We start from the raw sequence: 10,403 nt of genomic DNA, 5'->3' as shown, positions 1-10,403 counted from the left end.
GTCAGGGGTACATCCTTCCCACTGGCATCAGTTCCTACTCCACAACCAGACGCTGAGGAGACCTTCTGGTTAGGAGTAACTTAGGGAGAGGCAGCATGGCTGGAGTTGGAGTGACCATCTGCATCGATGCACTGTGGTGTCAGAGTGAGGAGAGAAGTCAGTCAGGAAGGCTTGGAGGGCACAGTTGCAAGTTGGGAGTCTCTCCATGAGACAATGAAGGGGAAATTTTCCCCAACCAGGTTTTTTTGGTGCCAAAAAGAAAAAGAAAAAAAATCGGTTCAAACAGTATTGAATTTGCAAACTTCTCCCACCAAGACAGGTCAAATAGAGCAGTAACAATCTAGATCTTTCCAGGAAGTGAAGGTAGAGCCCCTGGCATTCCTCCTGACAGCCCTGTTTGGTCCTAGGAGTATCTGCTGCTGCTGCAGTTGCTGCGGTTGCTCCATTTGCAACTTCTCAGTCTCAAAGAGAACAGGAAGAACCAGGATCATGAAGGAAGGTGTCCCGATCCATAAGGCTGCCCTGGAAACCTGTACATTTTTTTGAGCCACAAAAAGAGAGAGTTCAAAAGTGGCTCCGGCTGCGGACCAGATCCTCTCTGCCGTTAGACCCCAGAGTCTCTCCGGGTCTCATTGGGCTCATCCTCTTCCAGCTCCTCCTCAGTCTTCTCCACATCACCTTTCAGAAGCAATTCGTTGCGGGGCAGGGGAGCACCTGGACCAGGGGCAGCGACTATGGCAGCCATGGCTGTAGGGGGGACCACCTTTATTCTTTCTCCAGAAGAGATTTCCCAATCCACACCCTCAAAGATCCTTTGGTCCCCCCTAATCTATGAAAAGTGACAAGTACACTCTGACCACCAGGGGGCAGACACTCAACACAGGAGCTGCCCCCTGGTGGTCAGTGCCCTCCCACAAGGGGAGTGCTGCTCAGCCAGAAGCCAGGCTCACAGCTGGCAAGCTCAGAGGTGGTGGCGGGAGCCTCTCCCGCCTCTGTGGCAGTGCTAAGGATGTCTGACTGACAGCTTAGTCGTCAGTCAGACATCCCCTGAGGGCTTCCGGACTGTGAGAGGGCACAGGCCGGGCTGAGGGACCCCCCCAGAGTGCACAAATTTCGTGCACTGGGCCTCTAATAACTGAATAAAAAGGCACTCTCATCTCTCAAGAACAATTCTTTTCAATTTAGTGCAAAGATTTTTCCTCCTAACTCTGTAGTAGCCTCATTCAAGAAAGACATAGAATTTATATTTCTAAACAAAATTTATCTCAATTGGAAACATCTGCATTCCGTTTGGTGTGTCCACAAGAACAATGGCTAGGTCCTTGTTTGTAACAAAATGATTTTAGAAGTTCATCAAAGGAGCCACACCCAGAACAAAGAGAAGTGAAGACCCATGCAGGAGGCTAAGACCAACAAGTAGTTAGCATAATTATGCAAGAAGTCTACTGGAAGGCTAATGGACTTTGATATTCAGCAAGGGCTGAAAATCAGCATAATATTGACCTGCTTTTGGCCTAATGGCTGAAAGCAATCCCCTAACCTGGTAATCCTTTTATTGTTTACCAAACTTTACCATTGATATGCCTGTTTGCTTTGCTAAAGGGCAAATGTGTATTCTAGTAAATAAAAGCTAATGGGTCAGGGGATTCAGAGAGCCTCTCTGCTAGAGAGTAAGGTCTCCACCTGGCTCCTCATGCCTTCTAAATTTATATTTCTTGTGTAGTGTATCCGTTTGTACATCAGCCCCTTCTCTAGATCCTGAATCCTTGCTGCAAAAGGTTGCAGCAGACCCAGGCTTAAGGAAAAATTCCAGGATCCAAGAAACAGCTCACCACTGTCCTAACTGGTTTTCCAGTTTCACCGATTTCCCTGAGGCACCAATTACACTGGTGTGTGATTATAGTCCAGCTGGTTGAAATCTCTGTTGATTTAGTTGTCCAGAAGAGCAGTTAGTTCTTACAGAGTCCAAAGTCCAGTGAGAAACATGTTTATGTTTTTCTATTTCAAACAGCACTTCTTTCCTGACAATATTTACTTTATTCTGCTGCAGAAATGTTTATAAATATACCTCCACCTAGAGATATAGGTGGAAATGCAGGCACATTGATATTGTGTGGATATTCAAACAACATATGTGTGAATAAAATAAGAAATATTATCAAGTAAAAACTATTGAATATTAAGAGAAAAATTATAGTAGTATATAGCCTATGTAAGGCCCTAGATATGGCCTGATTTGTCTATGAATGACCTGCTTTGACCAAAATATGTCTATTTCATAATCTTTATAAAAAACCATCTTAGCCCAGCCAGCATGGCTCAGTGGTTGAGTGTAGACTTATGAACTAGGAAGTCCATGGTTTGATTCCTGGTTGGAGCACATGCCCTGGTTGTGGGCTCCATCCTCAATGTGGGGCAGGAGGCAGCCGATCAATGATTGTCTCTCATCATTTATGTCTCTCTCTCTCTCTCTCTCTCTCTCTCTCTCTCTCTCTCTCCCCCTTAATCTCTGAAATCAATACAAATACCTATCTATCATCTATCTATCATCTATCTATCTATCTATCTATCTATCACTATCTTAAAGACCAACAACATAAAATATAACTTTAAAGAAACTATATTTTTGGATTTATACATTGTTTTTCTTTTTCTAATTCACTAATGTGACCAATTTTTATGAATTATATTTCTTTAAGTTTATTTTGCAATTATGCTCCTAGATTTTTAGGTAAATGCTTAGTTATTAACTTAAAATTTTTTTGCAATGATAAAATTATTTAATCTATGAATTGTCCTCTAAAAATAAGAACCACTCCCATTTGTTTTAAGTGTGGTATTATCACTATTATTAATGTCCAAATTATCAGTTATTTCCATTTTAATTTTATTTTTTGGACCCAATAGTTATTTAGGAGGGTGTTTTTAAATTTCAAAGTGGTTAGTTTTTTACTGCATTTTGTGATCTGAGTATGTAGCAAATACAAATTATACCCTTTGCACTATTTCCTTTTCAGCCTAAAATATGACCAATTTTTTGTAAATATTTCATGGTAATATAAAAATGTAAGTGCTTATATGGTACATGTATATTAATATTTTTATTTTTTAAGATATATTTTATTGATTTTTTACAGAGAGGAAGGGAGAGAGATAGAGAGTTGGAAACATTGATGAGAGAGAAACATCGATTCAGCTGCCTCCTGCACACTCCCCACTGGGGATGTGCCTGCAACCAAGGTACATGCCCTTGACCCGAATCGAACCTGGGACGCTTCAGTCTGCAGGCCGACGCTCTATCCACTGAGCCAAACCGGCCAGGGCTATATTAATATTTTTAATGAAATAAAATGTATTAATCATGCAAAAGGGGTTCAATAGAAGATTGAGCTGGCAGAAGAATGAATCAGTGAGTTGAGAAAAATGAATCAGTCAATTGTGATCTTCCAGTCTGAGGAGCAGTTTACATCCAGATTCTTTGTCTGTGTTTTCCAAGTTCTGAAATTCTTGCTACCCTGTACTTACCAAATTCCATCTATTCTGCCCTTGTAACATAAGACCTTCACAGTTTTAATGTTTAGCCAGTTTAGGGTCTTTACCATGGCCAAGTATCACAGGAAAAGAAAATCAGCACATGCAGCATGTTCTGCAATCTCTTTCTCAGCTTCTGTTTCTTTTTAGTCCCCCAGGATACCTTCTCACCCTAGGACCTAAGTCATCTGCACTCTCTCAATTGCTCTTTGCAGATACAGGCAAAAAAATTATTTTTAAAATTAATTTCTTTCTTCAACTAATAGTTTTGCAAGTAAATTACAGTTTGACCCTTGGCTCAATACTTTGGAAATATTTTTAAATCATACAAATAGCTGCTCCAACCAGCTTTTCTGTGCCTTTCAGTAAACAACTAAGTTTGTAATCTGAGCGAAGCAGATTAAACAAGTGTGTGTGTGTGTGTGTGTGTGTTCTATGAAATAGGGTCAGAAAACGCGTGTAGTCATTGATTTGACATGTGACCCAAGCCTCTTGTCACATGTCACATTTCTCTGGTATTGTTCCCTTTTGTTCTTTAGGAAAGTGCTTATCCACTATTTATAATGATCTTGCTTTATAATGTTATACCTTCCTTTCCCAAAACCTATTTATATACCGCTAAATCAAGCTATGGTAAGACACCACTTTTTCATTTGACTCTGATTCTACATAATAATTTCCCATTTGAAACAACAATTATTTTATCAAGAAGAAACAGCTGCAAACACAGCAATTCCTCTGAACTACCATTAAAACATGTTCCCTGCTGTCAAGCCAGATGTTTAGCTCTAAATACTGAGCTTTCTGTTTAAATGAGTAGGAAGCCTGGAGATGAGTAGAGACTGGCTGCACTCCCCTGAGATGGGGGTGCAGCCCCTATGCCAGGCTCTCTGATACTGGAAACACTGGAAATACCCTTCCCATCATTCTTTGCCTCTTGACCCTGTTCTCCCTGGACTTCCTGTCACCACTTCCTCGTTAAGTTCTCAGAAGCCAGTTGTATCACCCGAGTTCTACTGTTTACATTCCTCATTCCAAATCATTGCAGTGTTACAAAAAGTCATAGAGTCAAAATTATTAATGCATGAATGTTCATAGCTTCTTTCCCTCTCCCACAAGCGAAGTAAAACTCTGTAGTTATTAATTCTCTAGGCATTTTCCCACTTACCTTTCTCTTGGACCTTATTAGAGATGGTGGGGCAGGAGAAAGGAAGTCAGACTTGTTGATTGTGTTGAAAAGCTGTGGTTGGGAGTTGACAGTGGGGGAGAGAGTTTTCAGGAGCAGCTACTTCCATATGGAAAATATTGAGAATGGCAGAGGTTTAGACAGAGGGTTTTTCAGTGCATTAGCCATGCCTGCTAAAATTTATATGAGAGTTATGATTATAAAATAGAAGGTAATGTTTTGAACTGGGGTAGGATAGAGATTGGAGCGAGTGTAAAGATGCTACTGTTCTCATTTTTTAGCAGAAAGTCATTAGTCATTGATGATATATCCAATTAAAATGTGTGTGTGTGTGTGTGTGTGTGTGTGTGTGTGTGTGTGTGTTTTAAAAAGGACAGTGAATCCAGCCTTTTAACATGTTAGAGTAGTTAGAGTCCTGCAGGAAATAATATATTTTATGGCAAAGAAATACTTACTTACAGCCCTAGCTGGTTTTGATCAGTGGCCAACTGATCAAGCATCGGCCAACAGACTAAAGGTTCTTGGGTTCAATTCTAGTCAAGGGCATGTACCTGGGTTGCAGGCTCAATCCCCACCCCAGTCAAGACCTGGGGCGTGTGAGGAAGGCAACCAATTGATGTGTCTCTCTCTCATTGATGTATTTCTCTCTCTCCCTCCTTCCACTCTAAAAATCAATTTAAAAAAAATATTCTTGGGTGAGGATTAACAACAACAACAAAATTATTTCCAGTTCAACAGTTTCTTTTTAATTTTTCTTTCTTTGTGAAATTCTATTATTTGAATTCCCTGAAACAAGTATGAGACTAGACTAATTTTTCTTTTTAAAATGTGTGTGTGTGGGGGGGGGGGAATGACAATATGATAATAGTGATTAGTTAAGGATGGCAGGAATATAGATGATTATTATTTTTTCTTTGTGCTTGTCTTAGTCCATTTGGGCTGCTACTACAAAATATCACAGACTGGGTAGCTTATAAACAACAAAAACTTATTTCTCACAGTCTGGAAGCTGAAAGTCCAAGATCAAGGCACCTGCACTGCAGGTGAGGACCCTCTTCCTGGTTCATAGCTGGCACCTTCTGGCTATGTCCTCACATGGTGGGAGAAGCAGGGGGTCTCTCTTATAAGAGCACTAATCCTTCAGGAGGGCTCCAGCATCATGATGCAATCATCTCCTAGAGGCCCACCTCCTAACACCATTCATTACACTGTGGCTTAGTTGGGGGCGGGGGCAACAACATTCACAGCATATTTGCTAACTATCCAAAAATTAAATTATAAAATTAAAATGATGGAAATGCCCAATGTTGCTATTATACATTCCCTAAGTTAATATGTTTTATTTCATGGAAGTTTTAGGAAGATGATAATACAAAGGGTATTTTTTCCACAGTACCTTTCAACCAAAGATGATTTTTACAGACATACATTAAAAAGTTTCACTGATTCCAAGATAAATCAGTATTTATCCAAAGGTTGGCATATACAGAGTTAGAGAAATAGCATCAGTAATTGCTGTGCCTAAAACACTCTGAGGAAGGGAAGCAGTCCAGGAATGTTAAGGGATTTCAGAACTCAGATGAAAATTACCCCAGCAATGAAATAAGTGCCTAATAATAAATAACTAACAGATAACTTATTTCATACCTCAGGACTCCAGTCTATAAAATAGGGGTAATAATTTCTCTTTATATTAAACAGCATTAGGAGGTTAAGGGAGTGCTGCACGGTGATACTCAGGATCTTAAGAGAACTCAACAACGGCGGTTTGGAGTAGTGGTCACTTTGAGATTTTCATCAGGCTTATGTTTCAGAATCTATTACCTCCCATAAATTAATATTCTATATTCTCAGAGCATATGCTGTTGTATGTAAAGGATATGTAAACAAACAAACAAATATTAAAACCTCTCTGTTTTTCTTTCATATCCTCATTCACCTGTATTTTACATTTTTTCCCTTCATCCATTTTAAAAAATATTTTTCTATTAGTTTTCCCTTGCAGTTCATTTATTACTGGTTCTTGTCAGCCAATATTGTCTGTCTCTTAAGTAAATGTGCATTTTTTAAGTTAAAAAAATATATCTGTAAAAACCCTACTGAAATTTAACTACTCTGTAACTGTCTTTTTCTATATAAAGCCATTCACAGCAACACTCAGATGGAAAACTGACTCTCTAACTGGCTTCCCACTTTCCCACCCTCACAGATAATTGGCAGGTGGTGCCATGGCTCTGTCTTCCTAACCCCTCTCCCATCTGCCCCGCTACTCCTCCACCTCCAGGCCCTGTACCTCTGCCCTCCCACTGCAGTTCCCTCCAATTTGATCTTCTCTTTTCAGTCTCTGTGCTTTCATCCCACTTCACTCTTCTCACAGCTGAGAGATTACTTTTTTTCCCCCAAAACAAATCTGACCTTTTGCAGCCCTGTTTAAAACCCTTCAATAGCTCTGCACTATGGGGCAGGATTAAGTGCAAACAACTGGCACTGTGGGCCCTCTCTACTCTAAGCCTCATTTTTCTTGAAGTCACTCTCTCATCCTCTATCCTAAGCAATTTCAGTGCCCATAAAACACCCTGGGAACTGTGGACAATTCATACATCTATGCTTTTGCTCATATTTTTCCCTCTGCTGAACACTGATTCATCTTTTAAGATTAGATTCAAAGGCATACATGAAAGATGCCAATGTCACCACAAGTCAGGGAAGTGGAAATTAAAATGTTTTACCCTTATCTGACAATACAAATAGTATTAAAATATTCTACTTCTGGTTTCTGGTTTTGTATCTAAGGAGATACAAAAAAAGACTGAGAAACAGACTGAAAAATCAACTGTTCTTCTTGGATCCATGAGAGAAGAGGACACAGGGAAAACCACTGCCCTCAAGAGTAGAGAGACAAACTGGAGAAGACAAGGAGTCATGGCTCACCGGAGCAAAGACTCACAAGCAGAAACCGCCAGAGGACACAATGCCAACGTAGGAAAACCTGGATTGTAATAGACAAATTGCTGGGGATTCAATGTACACAAGTCTGAGAGTTAAAAACTCCAGAGGGACCCACTCATAGGGGAGCCCCACACTTTTTGGCTTTTACCTTCAAAAGCTTGACCAGGTTCTCATGGTGAATACTGAAGAGAAATCCCCTCATGTTGTGGGCAGAAGGAGGGGGAAAGGAACAAGGTTGAAATGCCAGAGCACTCTTCTTCACAAGGCCTGCCCTCAGGAGAAACTAGTCAACCGGAGCCTAACCTGCTGGGATCTATATTACCAGAGCCTAACTAATCTGGGAGACGGGAAATAGCCAATTCCAGCCCACCGAATAGCCAATTCTAGCCATCCTGTCCCACATAAAGGGTGGAAAAATTGAGAAACACTTGAGTAGTTCACAGGCCATAGGCATATTTTCAGTAAAAAACTGAGACCTAGTCCTAGGACTACAGAATGCTTCCCTCCCCAGAAACCTCACCACCACATTACTAAAGACCTGTATATAGCAGATCCTTTTACCAGTATGTCATGTCCATCTATCAAGAAAAGAATTTCAGGGCATACCAAAAGGCCAAAACACAATTTGAAGAGATAGAGCAAGCATCAGAACTAGACATGGAAGATATGTTAGAATTATCAGATTGGTGATTTAGAACAAATATGATTAACATTCTAAGGGTTCTAATGAATAAAGTAGATAGCATGCATGAGCAGATGGACAATAAAAGCAGAGATGTGAAAATCCTGAGAAAGAAATGAACAGAAATGCTGGAGATCAAAAGCACTGTAACAGAAATGAAGACTGCCTTTGATGAGTTTATTAGTAGATTGGACAGGGTTTAGGAAAGAATCTCTGAGCTTGTGGATATATCAATAGAAACCTCCCAAAATGAAAGACAAACAAACAAAAAAAAAGATTGAAAAAATACAACAGAATATCCAAGGACTGTAGGACAATACAAAAGATGTACCATGTGCATAATGGGAATACTAGAAAGAGAACGGAGAAAGGAACAGAAGACATATCAGAAACAATAATGACTAAGAATTTCTCCAAATTAATGTCATCCACCAAACAGATATTTCTACTCCCACCAGACTGCAAGCTACTTGAAGACAGTAGCCTTACCTCGCTTGCTTTTGTGACCCTATGACCTAGGTCAGCATCTGGCAAAGAATAATGGGGGAATCTTGGTGTTTGATGAATGAGCAAATGAATGAATGGATAGCTGGATGGGTAAAGGGTCTTCATTCAGGTAACTTTGGTTGTGAAAGTACAAAATAATTCTGATATAAGACATTCCTTTTTTTCTTTGTATTGTATAATGATAAAAGCACAGATTTCAACTATTTGGGTGGGGAAAATATTATGGCTAACTATAATTTTCAGTTGCAGAAACTCAAAGGCACAACAATCTAATGAAGGCTCAGATATGACATTAAACACAAGCACTTTCTGGCATGCTTAATCCAAAGTATGGACTTGTGAATTACATACAGCTTTTAATGTGCTTTTACCACCATTTATTGCCACTCCTACCACTCCATTATATAGAGAACTATCTTCTAAATTACACTTACATGTTCTCAAAGCTATTCTGAAGTTGTAGTAAAAATGCTATAATATTAAACATCTGAAATTTTATTTTCTCAAAGTAATTTTTGCTCCCTTAATTAGCTTAACCAATAGAGCTAATTACCACTTGGTTTTCCTTATTGTCCTGAAGTTTTCTTCCCAGGCACGTAGCTTGTGCTCCTTCCATTATTCATTTCCCAACATTCCTTGAGATAAATTCATCAATGCTATACATCTGGAAATCCCTCTGTTCTCTTTGACAAATAATAGCTCCTTAACTCCTAAACTTCAAGGAAAACACCTCAGAAAGAGCTTTACTGGCTGCTACGCTCTGTTACTCCATGCTTCTCTAAAAGCTATTATCACCATAATGGGGTAAGTTTATTTAGTAAGCGAAAAAACAGGCATAGGATTTGCATGGGAAAACGGGAAAATACAGAACATTCCCACCTATCATAATTGTGAAAACTTTGTGGCATGGGAAGGTGAAAATGTAAGGTTTGGTATTGTAGTTCAGATAAGTCAGCATGTTTTGGTTGTTGCAGTTTATGGAGCAGCTATGAATCTAGATATGGGCTTGCCTCTCACCTTGGCACTTTATCTGAAAGTATTTAGGCAATGAGAAGACTGGATTCAAATGACATTTGTACCCATGTGAGAATTATTCCTACGTAAAAACTTGCTCACTGATTTTGAATTCAGAGTTTTGTTTGTTTGGAGTGAGTTTTGGGAAAATTTTTCTTTAGGGTTAGTTCCAGGATAGACATGGGGTAGGAGCAGCTGGTCAGTGCAAGAGGCAGTCCCAAGGGGGCAGGACCCAGCTATACTGCACACAAGTACAAATCTTGTGTGAAGATCGGTATCTGGTTGGCCCTTTTTCCACAGGGGAGGCTGGACAAGTGTTTTATTCTAGGCTGGAGAAACAAGCTCATGGCAACACTGAGCAGTTCAAATCTCCCTTCTCCAATAAGGTCTATTGCAACTATAACCTGTCTTCTTTACTACTTTGATGCATAATAATGCACTCCAAATACAACTTTCTTCCATCAGGATCCACACATAATTTGCCAGTCCCAGTTCAAAATAGAAGTGTGAGGCCCCTTGTCTAAAAATTATAAA

The 10,403-nt window shown here is 39.7% G+C and overlaps 1 pseudogene; it reads right to left on the bottom strand.

Moving 5' to 3' along the window:
• Positions 1 to 278: 278 nt before the first annotated feature.
• Positions 279 to 745, bottom strand: LOC118655675 (annotated as a pseudogene).
• Positions 746 to 10,403: the final 9,658 nt, after the last annotated feature.

The sequence above is a fragment of the Myotis myotis genome, unplaced genomic scaffold, assembly GCF_014108235.1.
Source record: "Myotis myotis isolate mMyoMyo1 unplaced genomic scaffold, mMyoMyo1.p scaffold_m19_p_5, whole genome shotgun sequence".
NCBI lineage: Eukaryota > Metazoa > Chordata > Mammalia > Chiroptera > Vespertilionidae > Myotis > Myotis myotis.
This window is presented reverse-complemented; position numbering and strand designations above follow the sequence as displayed.